We start from the raw sequence: 15,205 nt of genomic DNA on the forward strand, positions 1-15,205 counted from the left end.
CGATTGATGAGATTGGAAAAACGGGACTTTTTATTAAAGCCGTATCGGATCTGAAGATCGCTTCGAAACGTATTACGTTTTTAATTTCGTTGTATCCACGAATTTTTTTATTTTTGTTTGATTAATGTGATGTGTTAATTTTTTTCTATTTCTTGTTTTCAGTAGACCATCGTCATACTCATTAACCCATCGCTGAACGGATTTCCTCTCACAATGGTATGGAGAACGCCTTTGACTGCAATCTCATCTGACGGTAAGTGATGATACCCTGTACTTAATTTAAGAAACGTCCTTTCCATCTTAGATTATACTTCGTCACCAGATACCTACTCACCAGTATGACAAAAGGGTAGGTATAATTGATTAAACCTCTCAGGGCGATCCATGATCGCGTTCAACTCGGTATTAGGTATACAGAAAAATCTATCAACAAAGATATTATGGCGTATCTTTATTGGTAGAGTGGTAACTAGCCACAGCTGACCAGACCTGAGACTATAAGGAAATCATTACCCATATTATTAGTACCCATATACCCATATTATAAATGCGAAAGTGTGTTTGTTTGTTGATTTATTGGTTTGTTGGTTTGTTGATTTGTTGGTTTGTCCTTTAATCACAGAGCAACGAAGCAACTGATCGACGTGATGTTTTGCATGGGTAGGTATAGTTTAAAACCTGGAGTGTGACTTAGGCTACTTTTTACCCCGGAAAGCAAAGAGTTCCCACGGGATTTTTAAAAGCCTAAATCTACGCGGACAAAGTCGTGGGCATCAGGCAAGTTAAGTTTAGTATAAATTCCCAAATTGCCTCCTCTGGAAATCGATCTGGACCCCCGGAAGTTAAATCGCGATGTCCTATGCATACGAGTAACATTCGACCTCTTTCCCCTCTTTCTTGGCCTAATTTACAATTTTATTTACATTTATTGTAGTTCACCTACCGGAGGGTAACTTGACTAATTACAAAAGAAAAGTAAAAGTGATTCAAACCTGACGGAGAATTATTGCACAAGCGCATTAGTCAAGCGTAATAGCAGCAAGTTCAACGCTAAGTACTCCGCGACTTTCGTCTCAATAAATTAAAGTGATTTATTGAGAAAACTGAAAAGACTCGCGGCTAACTTTTGTCGTTTGCGGAAAGAAACAGATTTGCCCCGACTAATGAAACAGCCATTTTGTCTCAGCAACACGCCCCAGCTTTTACCGACTTAAGAATTGCTACGCTAAAAATAAATTTTTAAATGTTGTTTTACCTTTTTGTGCTATCTCCTCCAAGTATTGTGTTTACGCTAAGAGTATAACCAACCCAACAACGTCTAATATTATAGACTCATAAATGGGCGTCATGTTTTGAAGCATGTCGCCCATTAGTAGCATGTATTAGGACGTGTCGTTTTAAAAGTGTGTAAAAACCGCGGCAGTACCCTATAGCTATGCAGTCTGTGCTGCATACACACAAGCGTACAAAATATTAATAGTACATTACAGCTACATTAAAGTAGATCTTCTTCTTCTTCTTCCTTACCTTATCCCACGCTACGTGGGGTCGGCACAACATGTCTTCTTCTTCCACTCATTCCTGTCATTCGTCAACGTATTATCCACTTCTTTTTCACGCATATCCTCTTTCACGCAATCCATCCACCTTTTCTTTGGTCGTCCTCTCCTCTTTTTTCCTTCCACATGCATACCTAACATTCTTCTAGTGACATGGCTTTCTTCCCTCCGCATTATATGCCCATACCATGCCAGCCTATTACCCCTCATCTTTTCTACCACTGGCGCTACTTTCAAACTACCCCTTATATATTCATTTCTTATCTTATCCATTAATTAATTACACAATAAAGTAGATATAATATGAAATTCAGGCAACAGCTGATTTTAGAGAAAATACGGTCCAAAATGTCCGGATTCGGATCATCAAACGCTGTTACTATTTAACCGACTTCCAAAAAGAAGGTGGGTCTCAATTCGGCCCGTTTTTTTTTGACATACGAATTTTGCACGATCATGAACTCTGGTTTGGAGCAGACAAGGGTACAAACACTCATAAAGTTGCATATTATAGTACCTATAGTTTTTGAAAATAATGTCTCGAGAATTCCGAAGTCTTTATAAAACGATTGCAACAGCACCAATAAATGTTTTGTCTGTCTGATCAAGCAATTTATTTGTGAAATCCTGCAACATGGAACACTACTTTACAGGTAGGTGTGATATTTGCCCCAGGGTACATTAAGACGAGGCAAATAAAAGACAAAACACCGCTGAACGCAACGAGCTTTTGTACCTACGACTGAATCTATCCATACTAATACTATAAATGCGAAAATGTGTCTGTCTATCTGCCTCTTTATCTGTCTGTTTGCCTTTCCGCCTTTCAGTCTGTCTGTATCTTTGTCTATGTGTGTGTGTGTGTGTGTGTGTGTCTGTCTGTCTGTTTGACAGGCCTTGATTTTCACGGCCCATCCGATACGACGATATAACGATTTAGACGATATTTGGTACAGCGATAACTTGCATCCCGGCGAAGGGCATAGGCCACTTTTTGTCACGGAAAATCAAAGAGTTTTCACGGGATTTTCAAGAAATCTATAGCCTTAGCCATGCAGATAAGTTGTTAGCATCATCCAGTTCAAAAATGACAGAGGTATAGTCCGCGACAGGTTGAGATGACGTTCGGTATATGAGGCGTGGGGACGCGGACGCTACCCGATTGCCATCTCGACCTGTCGCGTACAACAACGATTAACAACCCGGGAAACACGAGGAGCCAAATTTTAAAACTTATATTTTTGGCACAGGCATGCTTTTTACAGTGCCAGTGAATTAAATTAATATTTCACACTTGAGTGTGGTATGACCTACTTGCAATATTGTCTAGTGAAACAATGCGTAATAAAACGAAATACAAATAAAAATTGCCGACACATTATATCAAACACGCGTTATAGCATTTTTGCGATACAGTGATATTTGACTCAAAATCTGACCATCTTTTTCTGCTTCTGATGGGACACCTTTGCCTTAAAATACCTATTCACACACCCATTATTATTATAGGATAAATAATATTAAGTATTATTCTAAAAATATCGAATAAAATTAAAGTCAGAAGGGCATTCCAGATCTTAGCGTACTAATACCAATACTAATCAAGAAAGCAAAATATGTGCTTACTGCTTCATTCATACGGTAAATGCACCGAATCAAATTTTAAAAATCTATAACATTTTCAAAAGAAATACCTAAAATAAGTTAATCCATTAAACACTGGTTCAACATGAAATATAACCAATGCACTTTTTATATTTTGTCGTTAGTATAAAGTCCCTCTACTTTTTATCTCTATCATTTTCATATTACCCTACTTTAGCTGTGCTAGTTAGCTTGAGCTTGGCATAACTGTTTGTTATATTAAAATGTGATAATTGCTTTTTAATGTCCACGCGGCCATAATAAATTCAAGATGGCCATAGCATTATGCAAAAGTATGAACATTCTCTCGCGACATTACTCGCAACTGTGTATTTACTTACACCGGAGTCGGGAATAAATCTGAATAAATAAATACTACAGCACGTGCAGGCAGCAGAGCCTCGTAGCTTCCTAGGAACATTGCAAAGAATTAGGTTACAACCTTAAGCTGGTGACGCTGTGGTAGATAAGAAACTGAAAGCTATAAATCACGATTCGTAAAAAATGCAGAAAAATGGAGCAGGGTAGTTTTTTTATCTCTATCATTTTCATATTACCCTACTTTAGCAGTTTTTTTATTCAGATACAAGTTAGTCCTTGACTGCAATCTCACCTGGTGGTAAGTGATAATGCAGTCTAAGATGGGAGCGAGCTAACCTGGAAGGGGTAGGGCAGTTTTTATTAAACCCACATTTGGTTTCTACACGGCTTCGTACCGGAACGCTAAATCACTTGACGGTACGGCTTTGCTGGTAGGGTGGTAACTAGCCACTACCAAAACCTCCCACCAGATGAGACCAGAAATTTAGAAATTATAAAATTCCAAACCCTTGCCAGGAATTCACCCAGGACCTCCCACTATTAAAACCACAGCGCTACCACTCCGCCAGGGAGGTCGTCAAAAGTCAAAAGCAGTGCTTGTAAGCTTGAGCTTGGCAATCAGGTCAATCCATTGATCCATTGTGGTGTGATTGAAGGACAAATCAACCAACAAACAAACTTTCGAATTTATAATATGGGTAATGATTTAGGCATTTAAAATTATTCTGAAAACTATATTGTAACCTTAAAAGTGGAACACAACCTTTACCTCCTCAACAAACATGAAACCGCGAATCTAAGGCGGTCGCATATAAGCGAAGCATGTCGCGAGGAGCATATTTGCGTGACATAGCGACTGTTCTACGTATTTGGACTTTGAAATTCTATTTCATAACCCAGTTTGAATTTTTATCTAGGAATTTCGAGCTACTTTATGAAAACATGGCAGTTATGAAAATTACTTAGTAGTATGTTCAGAATTTGTGATTTGTGTGATGAATGTGGTACAGGAGCTTGCGTTGACAGAAAAGTATTATTTTAGCAAGGTTCTTTATTTAAATACTGGCTTATATCCGCGACTTCGTCCGCCTGGACTACACAAATTTCAAATTTTAGCGGATGTCTATACCTACGTCATAATAGCTATCTTCATGCCAAATTACAGCCCGATCAGTCGAGTAGTTTGAGTTGTGCGTCGTTAGATCAGTCATTCAGTCAGCTTTTCCTTTTATATAAGTACTAGATTATGCCCGTGACTTCATCCACGTGGATTTAGGTTTTTTAAAATCTTGTAAGAATTCTTTAATTTTCCGGGATAAAAAGTAGCCTAGCCTATGTTCTTCCCCGGGATGTAAGCTAACTCTGTACACTCTGTAAATTTCATCAAAGAAAAGCTAGCAGACAGATAGACGGACAGACAGACATACACACTATTGCATTTGTAATATTAGTATGGATTGAGATGCACTTGGGAGACAGAGATGTCGAGAATGATGTTGATGATTTCAAGCCATAGACACTACTTATTTACGTACTCTCTAATAATTGTACGAAGGCACATAGGAAGGACTTTTCTTTTTTTTTATACAGCAGGGGAAAATCCTCATGGACACCCGTAGGTAGAGCCGGACTCTTACCGGCTAAAAACCCCTGCTGTCTTCTTGTTGACCGTGTACCCGCCTTTCAGCCAACACAGCAACATTCTTGTCTTTTACTCTTTTCCTCTCCTTTTCTCTTCTTCTTCCTTTTCCTTCATTATTATTTCAGCAAAGTTTGTTATAGCTGTCCAGTTTTTCTCATTTTCTAACATTTTTTCTATTAGATTCTACTATTAAGTCTCCCATTCTACTGACAATCTCTCTTCTGAAGAAGAGAGACATAGGAAGGACTGCATCAGTCTTCTCCGGATATCCTCCGAGCTCTAATTTGAAGATGGTATCACAATCTTATTATGAAGATAATATTCCTATTCTGTTGTTTTAGATGGGAAATCTAAAATAACAGATATAGGTAAGTATATCTTAAATCTATCAAAACTTTACGGACTACTATTACACTACAAAATGTGCTTGATCGTTAGCATTTCTAAGCTTTCATTGAATATCTTATCAATTTACACATTCATGTCTCACGTTTAAGTAGCTCAACGAGTAAAATTAGAATTTGATAACACTATCTCAAGGGCAGTTTATCTTCGTATGCACCCACACCCACATAAGAGTTAAGTGCCTTAATAAATAAGTGAAGAAGAATTAATACTATCTTAATGAATGACATGAAGAAAGAAACGTAGAGGGCTCGCAGGAAATAAAGTTACGAATGATGCGGTATGTGTATGTTGCTATTGTATTGACACTGCATACCTAGTAATAGTTAGTATAAGCACCGCATACTGCTATTGCGCTGGAACCATGTCTCATTAACATCGAAATGACGTCATTTTGACGTCAGCCGAAATACAAAATTTACCATCAGCTCGAAACTTCAGTCTAGTGCTGACGTCACTAAAATGGTGGCCACGCTTATTAGCAATTTGCGGGACTTATACTCTGTGCACTGAAATGGACCTAAATAATAATACAAGTAAGTACACTGGAAGACGTGTGCTATACAAAATGACAGTAATTTTTTGTACCAAATCGAAGTGCTCCACCAAGCTTACCGGGAATTAGAATTGACACTTTTAGCCAAATGGCTTTCTCGGTGGCACTATATTGACAGATGTCTCATGACTGTTAACTAAGTTCCGAGTACGCTTATATGACGCTCGCTGCTGCTATCAATGCCAAAAAGGCGAAAAGTTATTTCAAAAACAGTTCGATTGCGGTATGCAGGTCATTGTAATTTTAACGTCGAATCAATCGATATAACTGGACATGTTATGTTCCTTGAAGGGATGTCTTATCCCCTTTCTTGTGCAAAGGCTTCCTTCGACTCAGTTATCTTCTATGGTGTTCAAATAAGAAATGGGGGGACCCTAAGTAAAACTAGAGAAACTGTTATGTAACCCAATGAGTTGTGAAGCAACAAGTACCTAATTTAGCGAAGTTCTAATGAATATTGCTGGTAGTTAGGTTAAATATAAGTAGGTCAAAATACTTACAAGAAATATATTTTATAGAGTAATTAAAAAGTCAGCTAAAAATAATAAAAAAAGCTTTGCTGCCTATCTGCTGTATAAAAAACTGTAAAGACAAGTGCCTCGTTAAAATATCGTTGAAGGTTAAGTGGATAAACAAGCTAAACGAATTTTCCCGTTTTAATACAGCCTCTCATACAAATGACGTAATTTTCCGTTGAATTGAAAGTACTACTTGCATCCAGCAAGGCACTGCAATTGCCCCAAGTCGTTTAGCATAATACGGTAATACCATTACAGCACAAAGACCAGGGTGGGGATCAAAAAATAAATACTGAAGCAGGTTTTTAATGTTAGAGATTATCTTCGTTGGTTGGAAGCTCGTATAAAGTTATATATGTTCTTTTTCACAGTAAGTAGCATGGCATAGCTACGTGAAAAGTATGCAACATTAACTTTTTTATTAATTGAGGCTTTATTGCATTCAAAAGGATTTTTTGGCGGAATATGGCATTCGGTCTACTTTTTTATATTGATAAAAGTTTTATGTTTGCCTGTGATTTTTATAATGATAAAAATTTGGTACAGAGACTGTGATCGCAAAACAAGTAGTCCAATCTAAACATTCGGCGTACGTTATTCGTATTTTATCCTTGGCTGTATCTGCGTAGACGTCCATGTTGCAATTTCATTACTTGTTTAGCGATCAGTGTATAAGACTCCAATCTAAAGAGTGTAGGTACTTAGCTCAGACATAGACGGAGTTAAAACAAGACAGATATATGGAGTGATATAACTCTGGCTCGTCTTAACTAAATTCTTAAGTGCGCTCTCTATTTGAAATTCAAATTCTAAAAAAATTGTGATCATTCCTAACTTATTGTCATAATAATAAGTAGGTACCTAAGTTAGACAAGTAAGACATCTACGAAAATTCCTACGACATTTTCGCTTAGAGAAGATAGAGATTAAAATGCCTTATAAGTGTCGCGAATAGCACAGAGCACATTGTCGGTATTTAATTTTAATTTGGACACTCGCCTGGAGCCTCGCTGTTTGCGTTATGCACGTGTTAACAACATTTTAGCACTAAACATGCTGCACTGCCATTTAGCCCGGTATTTTCATTACAGCACGTCTAGATTTATTTACACAAGGGTCATCTAAGAAAATGAGAATAGGTGTAAGCCAAGCCAGAGCGGCATGTTTGGGAAATTTACAATTTCTATTCGAACGTAGCTTTAGCCAAGTTCTTTTGATGTAGAATGTTGAGTAGGTGAGCATCTTTAACATTTTATTTCCATCTGTTTGAATTATGATTTTTATGTAAATGAGGCAGGTATAAAAAGCTAAGTTGGCGTTTTTATTTATTTTTTGTATAATTTAACACTTTGGTTTGAATAATTGTTTTAATATATAGGCAAAACGTTATTTAAAAAAATTGTTCTTATGATAAATTTTTGATGGTACCAGAGGCAATTTTGTATCAATATCAATACTACTTACTAATAACTCTTTACTTTTGTCTTTTACCAACAAATGACAAATGCCTGGCATTACAATACAACTCGCGCGCTACTTACCTGTTGTACGTTGATGACACTGTGTCAAAAACCTTCCGCAAGTCCCAACAACAACTGTACAAAGGAAGTCAACTCAACCTTATCTACAATACGCATAGGCAATGAACATACAGGCAGTCGGATACACATACATTTTTATATACCTAGGTACCTATTAGTTTCTTGCGGGCTCTCTCAGTCGAGTTTGCTTTCCTAACCAGTGGTACAGTCACAGACAGAGTATAAATAAATTTTGATTTTGATAATTATGTATAGGTGCCTACTTAGGTAGGTATAAGATTATATAACTAAGTACATTAATCTAAATATATAAAAGGAAGCGGTAACTGACTAATTGACTGACTGACTGATTGACTGACTGATCTATCAACGCACAGCTCAAACTACTGGACGGATCAGGCTGAGGCATGCACATAGCTATTATGGCGTAGGCTAAGAAAGGATTTTTGAAAATTCAACGCCCAAGGGGGTGAAATAGGGGTTTGAAATTTGTGTAGTTCACGCGGACAAAGTCGCGAGCATAAGCTAGTTAATTTTAAAATTACACTTCTAACAGTTGTAACTAAAGATATAACTCTTGTCGGTTTTACACTGTCTTGTCTTATTTATTGCAGTCACCCCAAATATAAATACCGAATTGCAGCAGCAAGATGCCAGTTTCTACGTTTGCAGCGAATTACCAGCCTTGTTGTCTTCCCAACTTATTATACGCTCCAAACAGAGGGTGCCTCAAACACACCACTTAGACACCAAACAAGGGTGTATTAAGTGTGAGTTAAAATTTAAATTGATTCTACCCTCCCTCTGGAGGAAATTCAAATAGTGTACGGTGTGACATGAAGCGGGTAACACTGAGTTTGTGGGATTCTTTTTCTGCAAATTGGGCGCCTCGGGCCGTTTAGTCACTAAAAGAACGGGGATTGGACAGGGCATCTATTTTTTATACACACACATACACATGGAATTATTATACGCTTCATTTGCAAGGGTGGAGGAAAGGATGACGCTCTACATCGCCTCCGGCAGAGAAAACTCGATATTTTACAAAGACCAAAGTCTCATGTATTTCAGTCTAATTACCATGAAGAGTTTACTTTAAGCTTTAAGCACGGCCTATCGGTTTAACCGAATTTGGTACATTAATCGCTTGTATCCCGGGGACGGGCATAGGCTATTTTTTGTTCCGGAAAATCTAAGAGTTCCCACGGGATTTAAAAAACCTAAATCCACACTGTCGCGCATCTCTATACCAAAAGTCGCGGGCATTTGGTAGAGATAACTTGCATCCTGGAGACAAATCTATAGGCTACCTTTTATCCCGGAAAATTCCCACGGTAATTAAAAGACCTAAGGCATCGTCTAGTCATAAGTATTTTATCACATCCATCAATCTAACATCCTTGATTTACATGGGTATTTTCGAAAACTTAAATTCCATCAAAGTGTCAGTAAGTTTTAAGAATCAAACCAAAATACTTCTACTTGTATTTTGCTGTTAGTTACGTTTTTTAACGATACAAGGATAACCGGAACATTATGTTATTTCTTTTTTAGTTGCCATTGTACCAGATAAGTATCCGTTAACAAAAACATTTCGTTGAGACGAAGATAATATGGACTATGTATGTAAATTTTATCGATTTTAAAGTGTCCATATTTTTTAGGGTTCCGTACCTCAAAAGGAAAAACGGAACCCTTATAGGATCACTTTGTTGTCTGTCTGTCTGTCTGTCTGTCTGTCTGTCTGTCTATCTGTCTGTCTGTCTGTCTGTCTGTCTGTCTGTCTGTCAAGAAACCTACAGGGTACTTCCCGCTGACCTAGAATCATGAAATTTGGCAGGTAGGTACATCTTATAGCTGACATTTGGGGAAAAATCTGAAAACCGTGAATTTAGGGTTAGATCACACAAAAAAAAAATTGTGGTCACTAATAATTAGTATTTTCAACTTTCGAAGTGAGATAACTATATCTACTGGAGTATCATATGAAAGGTCTTTACCTGTACATTCTAAAACAGATTTTTATTTATTTTTATGCATCATAGTTTTTGAATTATCGTGCATAATGTCGAAAAAATACGACTGTAGTACGGAACCCTCATTGCGCAAGCCTGACTCGCACTTGGCCGGTTTTTTTATTCTTTTCTACTGAAAAGCAGGTCGCTCCGTGAGAGCATTTTCGATCGTTAAACGTAGAATAGCAACAAAAGAGCGTCTATTTTCCAAGGTACAATACATAATTGTCAGGAATTTTTAGAAGATTTTAGAGATGTATTGTTTCACATTGAACAGTGACTAGTTATTATTGATTTGAAGAATGAAGAACAGGCTTCGAAGAGGTTTAAAGAAAATCTAGCAAGGGTGTCCCCATGCATGCTCGACGACTCATACTCATTACTCGATATTGCATTGAGATTTAGGGTGAGAAAAAAATTCATTGTTTTTTTAAAATTTTTATTACTTGTTAGTTTGAATTTCCTGAAGAATAATAAAAGTTACATTTTATCCCGGAAATTTTATTAAAAACCTAAATCTATACGCGAATGAAATCGTAGACATTATCTCGTAGGTATGTACTGGTAGAGAAAAAAATATCTAGAAGGAAGGTAGGAAGTTAAAACATAATAAGAAGTTTTCAAACTAAATGTATAAAAGTACGCTTTCGCCGTTTTCAATAAGACGTTGATACCCTTCCATCTGCCCAAATCAATCTTAAATATTGAATTTGCCACGTAATCTGATGGAAACTTTTACGGGAAACGGGCCTCTATTACGTTTTAAAGCAATTTGTTTCGAGTTTTCACCTTCCAACGCTTTGTATGGTGCTTGAAACTTATGAGATGGGGAAGAAATTCAAATTTTAATTGTAGACGTTTCAGTCTGCTGCATGCAATTTTATACACGCTTTGTTTTGTATGAATAATACATTTTTGTTCACTCTATGTGACTATGTATACCTACTGAACTTTAAAACTTTGGTGTTATCAAATCAAAAGCATAAGTAATGCTTTTGATTTGATAACACCAAAGTTTTAAATGGAAAAGTTTGGGTGTTTGTTTCCAAAACACAACGGGGTGACTTAATCTGTTCCATTAAAATTACATTTCGAATAACTTTTCAAACTATTAAACATTCGAAAATTTCGTAATTTTCTATTATTTAAGCATGTATGATAGGTAGTTATAGGCACTAGAAGTAGGAAAATGTATGAGTTCTTCTTCTTCTCCTGCCTCTCCACTATTGGAGGTTGCCCGTCATCTCGTCGTAATTACTTATTTTCCCAAAGAATTTATTATGACGAGATATTATTTTGCCAATTTCTTTTAAATTCTTTTCCCAAACGGAAAAGTTGTGCTAAGTTGGCTAACCCGGTTCATTCTTGATTGATTCTAAGCTACTTTTTTTTACCGATATTTATCTTTATCTCAATTTTGACCTATACAACGCAAAAAACCTCATGACGTTGGTCCAGTTCTAACAATACTATGCTACTCTCTTACGAGAGGTCCAGTCATTTTTTAAGGAAACATCTAAATATATAAAAGGAAAAGGTGACTGACTGACTAATCTATCAACGCACTGCTCAAACTGCTGGACGGGTCGGGCTGAAATTTGGCATGCAGATAGCTATTATGACGTAGGTATCCGCTAAGAAAGGATTTTAGAAAATTCAATCCCTAAAGGGCTGAAATAGGGGTTTGAAATTTGTGTAGTCCACGCGGACGAAGTAGCGAGCATAAACTAGTACAAAATAAATAGTAAACGACTGTGGGTAAAAATGGCAAAGGTGATAAACTGATCAAACATTCTTATTTTGCCATGCTCTAACTTTTATTCAGGCACTGAAATGGTCGGCCATCATGCAGCTGAACATCAACTGAACAATCGAAAATGTAAAGCCGGATTTCGACATCGATTTATTATTGACAATTTTCGCTTACGCCGGCATTATTTCAATGGGACAGTATTAATCGATGATATAGAGCGTATAAAGAGAGGTAGATCGAAATACGCAACAACTTTTAACCGACTTCCCAAAAGGCACGTAAGGTTCTCAAATCGGCACGATTTTTTTTTATCGAAGCAAGAGTCGCAACTGCCGAACCTTTACTACTTTGTAGGTATAGCTTCGTATTACAGGCATAATGCATATTTGAGCAGGTTCCTGCGGTAGTGGAGCGGTGCAGGAGGGATGTGATGACATGACGCCAGAGCTCAGTGATTCTTCAATTTGTGACAACTGTCACCCTTTCGCACCGCTTCACTGCCACAGGAACCTACTCAGTTTTGTGCTATACCTATAATTCACTGTTCATGAGTTAGTACACTCAATTATGTTAAAAAAAAGTTTCACGGGGAATGTAGCTGTGACATATCTATACATTTTTAAATATCATTGGTATTAATGTGAATTTTTCACGGTCCGTGCACTTTTCAAGCTCTGCCATCGGATTACGGGAGCGTCAATGGACGCTCCTCGCAAACTTCCCGCTTAAACCTTTTCATTCCCCTTTGAGTACGTACCTTATTAATTAACTAATTCTTGAGTTTTGAAACCTAATCTCCGACGGCGCACAGTGAAACTTAACATTTTGAATCTTGCCTTTCGGCAAGATTGCTACTTCAAAAGTCCTAATTTTATGAAAATAAAAAATGTCCGTCATCACGATCATTATCTACCGATAAACGACCACGGCTAGACTAACGTCCCTAGTAGGGATGTTTTCACTTCTTACGATGGCTCCCTGTGACTCGTTTGATACCTTTGGGGGGAAGACGATATCTTCCAACGCTGCGCTTTCCGGTGCGAGGTCGACATTATATTACCCAGACCCCAGCGTCAACGGTTTTTCGAACTATACGCTAAGAAAGGAACAGGGTGTGTGAAAAGCATGTAAGTATTAATTAAAGTATCCCATAGAAGAATGTCTGAGAAGCCTTATAGAATAAAAGGAGCTTTAATGATTTGAAGTTCAAGTTGATAGACTAGTCGTATATAGATATTTAGAAGAACACTTCTTTAGTGCGATGGTTTATAGTATAGCGCCATCCAGTATATTGTGCAACCCATGCTAAATGAGAATATCCATAAATGGTCAACACGCTCCCTGAAATGCTAATATTGCGGTGCAAATTTCCCTCCACTCACGATAGAATATTGAAACCGTGTTTACATCAAACAAAACATGATAATTAATTAGCATCGTCCGTATCCCCGGGAGGATATCAAAAGAGAAACATTTGATAAAAATGTCCTAAAAAAACAAAATGTACAGAACGTTTCATTAAAAGAAAACACAGCTAATGCTCTCTCGTAAAAAGGGAAACCGTTGTAACTTTCTCAATTCTTTCCCATTAAAAACATAGAGATAAGCTCCGTCTACGCTGTCAACTCATACATCGTTAATTTTGCGAGAGCCTCCAGTTTTTATTGTTGGTAATTTTTCCTTTTCCCGAAGAACATATCGTAGTCCCAGAGACAGCCACTGTATAATAAACATAATTAATATTGAAAATCCGGAAACTTTGTTTATTACTTCTTTACTCCTTAACTACAACTTAAATTCGAAATTAATATGATTGGGCTATCTTAAATCTGATTGATGTAATCAAAATTAATAATCTTCAAGTTTTTGTTACTTATTTTACTTAGTAGGTACTTTTAGTCATTTGGGATACTGATTACTGTGATATTGTATGAGGACTGGAGGGCGATGATTACTGCAAGACAGTACCTATTCATTCTACTGCAGGATCATCGTTCGCATTTGTTACTGTAAAAAAAAACTTTTAGTTAAAAAGTTTTTTTTTACAGTAACCTGGAATAGATAATACATAGTAGGTATACATTTTCATCCCTTGGAAAGAAAGAATTCCTACAGAATTTTATAAACTAAATGCTCGCGGACGAAGTTGAAGGCAAAAGTTAGTCTTAAATAAGTATTTTTTTTATTTTATTTCAAATATGCTTTTAAAACATTTTTTGTACGAAAATGTTATTTACTCTAAAATAATCTGAACAATGGATTTATTTATTACGATAGCCTGTGGACTAGGTAGTAACAATAATTTTAATAAGTATACATTTCAAATAGGTAGAAATGTACGAAGTTACTATAGTATTTAGGTAGTTTGATATTACATAAACTGTTTATTATATTTTTTTCAAGTACTAACCCAACTAATTTTACATAAAAATACTTTTTAAACTTTTTCAGAGGGACTCAGTTCGCGCACCCCGGATGGGTTCGAAACTAGTCGGGCTAACGTCGACTAAACACGTGAGTAAAGCCGGTCTGTCATATATGTATAGTAAAAATACTTTTGTTACTTTATATTGAAAACATAATGTAGCCATCCGATTTGATTTATCTTAATAATAATGAAATGAGTGGAATAACTGTTTTGCAAAATCTTACAGCTATCTCTTAGAGAAGAAGGTATATCTTTCTATGGTACTTGTTAGTGAGCAAAAACAGGCTACCCTACAGTTTGTTTTCCAGACCATTAGGGAATTAAGTGTAGGGTCCTTATTGTTATTTCTTGCCTTTTTGTATATACTTAGGTAGAGGAGAATTTAATTAGGTTTCCTTCAACGACTAATAAAATCATCCCACCAAAACATGAGTAAGAAGAAAGAAAGAAAAATCTTTATTCGAGGTAATACAATACTTAATATTATAGTACAGCATTATACTCATTTCCTATTAAATAACTTGACCGTAACTGGAAGCTTTATATTGAGAGTAGCATTTCCGTTTCCGTCGATTTCATGCCAGTTTTCGTACTTTTATTGACGTCACGTCTGGTTCTGTGGCGCCACCTGGCGGTGTCGCGCTCGAAGTTTTCGTAAATAGCTCAGCGCGGCCATTGCTTCATTGGCGTCTTGTTTTCCGTCGAAACAACAGCTTGCAACAGCAATACGCAACGTTGCAAAATTATTTTATAAAGTGTGGTAATAAAGTGTATTTGTGTGAATAATTCGCAGTAAGTACTTATCATTTATATAATTAGTACG

The 15,205-nt window shown here is 36.7% G+C and overlaps 1 protein-coding gene across 1 annotated transcript in view; it reads left to right on the forward strand.

Annotated features, from left to right (window-relative positions):
• The first annotated feature begins 224 nt into the window (after positions 1-224).
• The window catches only part of LOC117983024 (roundabout homolog 2-like), an 89,415-nt gene continuing 74,434 nt past the window's right edge, over positions 225-15,205 (forward strand). The window contains exon 1 of the mRNA XM_069499246.1: positions 225-253. The gene's annotated coding sequence lies outside the window, so the exon portion shown is untranslated. The remainder of the gene's footprint in view (positions 254-15,205) is intronic.

Source organism: Maniola hyperantus, chromosome 6 (genome assembly GCF_902806685.2).
Source record: "Maniola hyperantus chromosome 6, iAphHyp1.2, whole genome shotgun sequence".
NCBI classification, from domain to species: Eukaryota; Metazoa; Arthropoda; class Insecta; order Lepidoptera; family Nymphalidae; genus Maniola; species Maniola hyperantus.